The sequence below is a fragment of the Coffea eugenioides genome, chromosome 2 (assembly GCF_003713205.1).
Source record: "Coffea eugenioides isolate CCC68of chromosome 2, Ceug_1.0, whole genome shotgun sequence".
Classification (NCBI taxonomy): Eukaryota; Viridiplantae; Streptophyta; class Magnoliopsida; order Gentianales; family Rubiaceae; genus Coffea; species Coffea eugenioides.
The window spans coordinates 75,863,662-75,867,588 of NC_040036.1; positions in this window are offsets into that span (position 1 = coordinate 75,863,662).

Sequence of the window (3,927 nt, forward strand, 5' to 3'; positions counted from 1 at the left end):
AATAGTTGTATGAATAAATTCAAGGTATTGTGTACAAACTCATGTATATCACATGATTCTATGATAAAAAATATGAATCTATCCTTATATTCAAGAATCTCCTCGTACATGTATATATATGCATTCATTATAATGTATGTACATTTTAGAATCATTTGATTCATCATACAATACATGCATGTACATCATACAAATTTTGAAAATTTTCAACGGAACCTGATGCTCAAGGATTTCATCCCGGAGAGAGAGGTCTCAGCCATCAATATGTTTGTCACGAATGGAAAATGATAACAACTTTATAGACCTATTGCCTAATAGCATTTAGTCTCTCTCTTAAACTATATTCTAGTATTAATGCAATCCAATGGTTACTCTAAATGACAAAATATAAGAATAAGAAGCAAGTGATCGAGTGATTTTAGCATTTAACAATGCTTTTAAAAAAATAAATAATGAGACGAAAAAGGATGTAAATGAAATTGTACACAATCTTGGGGATAAAAAGGTTAACTTTGCTAATACCAGTACATAGCATATGCTATCAGTCTGGTGATGAGTGTGTAGTATTTCAGATGTGGCTCGAGCCAGTTTAGATGTAATTGAATTTGTCAGAGCTAGACAGAATCATCCTCTGTACGAATACAACTTGTCATGGAATTTTCAAATTAGCATTATAATAGCATCAAAGACAGTAAAACTTTGAAATTTTCAAGTGTATCTAAAACTCTCTCAATCGTTATTCTGTGCTGTTTGGGATTTTAAAGATTCATCAAAGCGTCTAAAATTGATGAATAGAAATACTAAAATATCGCTTGGAAAAACTAATATGTAAGAGTAGACCGTAACTTTTAAATCCACGGTAACATTCCTGTTTTCCTAATACAATTTGTCATGTATACAATTTTAAATCCATTTCAAGTGCAGATTTCATCATCATTTGTACAATCCATTTAAGGTGGTAATAATTTAAAGATGGGTTTTTCTAACGAGTGCCCAATAGACACTCGCTAACACATCTAAATTCCATCCAACCTATCATGTATTTACGCACACTAATAATTACTATCCTCATTTGTATTTATACACTTTTCTAAATTAATCTTACTTTTCTAACTATATTTTTATATTTTCAACTGCATTTTTTATCTCACAAACTAAATAATTACTACCCTCCTCTGTATTTATACACTTTTTTCAATTAATCTAACTATATATTTATATTTTCAACTACGTTTTATATCTCATATACATCATATTACAAAAAAAAATGCTATACTATATTACTCTGCCATTACCTAATCATTTAACTTCTATTTTATTTTCGATGCAGCTTATGGTAATTGTCACTACCCATAATTTTAGAATGGAGATTTACTGTCGAGAAAACAAGGGCAGGTTACTTTTTCTTTGAATAACCATGTATAAGGCGAGGACTATATCATGTAGTAGTTGGTTCACCAATGAAAGACCACAATTTTTTTTCAGAAAAAAATAAATTTGATATTTGTATTTGTTGTATGAATGGTATAGCAACCTTCGAAACATATGTCACAAGAACAATTTAGTCCATTCATCCAATTTTTGGGCGATTAAGGGAAATCCATTGCAACGCCTATAAATACGAGAAGTCACTTTATATCAGTAAATTTCAGAACTGTATTTCAACTTTTCAGTTCAAAGAGTTCGAGTATTCTATCGCATGATTCCAATGACCTCCCTGAGGTTTCTCAAATTTTCAGCAACCCATCCTCAGGTTTCAATAATTATTGAAAGCCTTAAAAAGCTGAAAGAAAACAATTCTTTCATGAAAGAGGGCAGATGTGGATTTTATCCTTTAGTTGTAGGCTTAACAACACCTCTTGGTTTAAAATAGTGGTATCCATGAGCATTGTACAGAATCATATAAATGCTCATCTTCTTGAAGCAATTTATAAATGAGTTTGAAATTTACCAAACAAATCTTGGAAAGATAATGGCAGGTTTTAATTTTTCAAAAATTTTTTTAATACTGTTTCTACAATTTAAATCCAAGTAAAGGTGGGTTTTGTACGAAAACATTTAAAATGCACCTCATACGCATTAAAATCCAATAATATGAAGCGGTGGTATTTAGTTAATAATTTTTTTTCTCTTCAGCCTTTCATGTCTTTGAATATTAGTTTCTCGACACAAATACCAATACCTAAAGAACATGAAAAATGAAATCAAACTGAAATCTGAATTCTGAAAATTGAAATCTGAAATCTAAAGTCTGAATCTATTGAGTTATTGAATTGTTAAATGCTAAATTTGATACATTTTGAATATATGTCACATTATGTGATAAGTGAATACTTTATTACTTATTTTTTAGAGCAAGTTTTACCTATGAAATTTAGTGGCACTTAATTTAATTCAGATGTTCAATTTTGTTATCAAACGCATCTAAACATATTAAGATCTGAATTTATTAAATTTAAATGCTAAATCGGGATATCAAACAAGGCCCAAGTGTGAAAAACAGAAAATGAGTTAAAAAACTACAGCTAAAACATAACAACTTAGATGAAAAAGGGAAAAATTAAAATACCAATTGCAGCTTCTTTTGGGATGAAAATCTGCTGATAATATATTACACCTATTATCATTAAGCATTCACATCTATCATCAATGGCTTATTTGTCCATACATTCTACCCACAGTTGGTTTCTACATCAAATTCGAATACATTTCCAAGTTTTCATAGAAATTGAACGCATTATTTATGTAGCTGCAGCTTGGCAAGCTTTTAAAGATTGTTTGAAAATAGTCACGCTGACCCAGCAATATCACTATTGAAATACACCATCAACGGCAAGTGCATCTATCATCATTACCTCTGTTTTCAGACTCGGACAGGGTACTGACTCGACTGAACTCAGGGGTTAAGAGTTAATGGGTTTGATCAAATTCGAGCAGGGAGTCAAATCGAATGACATCATAAATATGTCATAAATATAAATTAATAATATAATAAAAAATAATATATAAAAGTGTCCCTTAAATTAGTGGTTTACAACTTTATAGTTCTTTGATGAGTTTAGATTTAATCCAAAAGGACTCTAGTTAAAGAACTTTAAATTTATAAGTAGAAATGTAGTTTAGAAAATATGATGGGTTAATTTTACATTTTGCTAAAATTATAAAGGGCCAAACTATAATTAGCAAAACGTATTAGGGTTTTCAAAGTAAATAAATGTCAAAACGAACTAGGAACTTCCACTTTATTTGTTGGCCATCATTTGGTTTTACTTTTAACTTTTTTTTGTTTATTCTTCTTCTTCCTCTAGGCGACACCAATGACCAACTTTCTCTCTCGCTCTTCTTTTATATCGCACCATAAATTCACCTGAAATTTCTCCCTTTTCTTCATTATTTTTTTCCAACTCTTCTCTCTTCTCGTCTCTTTTTGGCTCGTTTCTTTTGTTTTTTTTATCTCTTTCTCCTAAATCCAATTCAACTCTCTCTATGGCTTTTGTGTGTTTGTTCACCTCAGGCATGGCGAATTGGGATCCACTTGGGAATTAGGACATGGGAACTTCATGCATATTTGGTCAAAATTTTGGATTTTAGAAAATGAAGGTTAGCTAAGGAGTTTTGGCATGAAGGGCTTTTAAATCAAAGCACCGGTTTCTTTTCATCTTGGCAAAACCAATCAAAAACATCCATCTTACTCCAGCAAAGGAAAAAACCGGATTTTGTCCGGTTTCATCAATTCCCGGTCAAACTCGATTTTTGACCGAATTTGACTGAGTTTTTTAAAGGCAATTTTTTAAGGTAGCTCAGACCAGACAACTAGCCGGTTCCCGGTTCAATCGGTTCAACCGGCTGATCCAATACGAGTTTAAAAACATAGATCATCACTCCTCTTAATTTTTTTTTTTGGATAACTTTTTTTTTATAAAATAT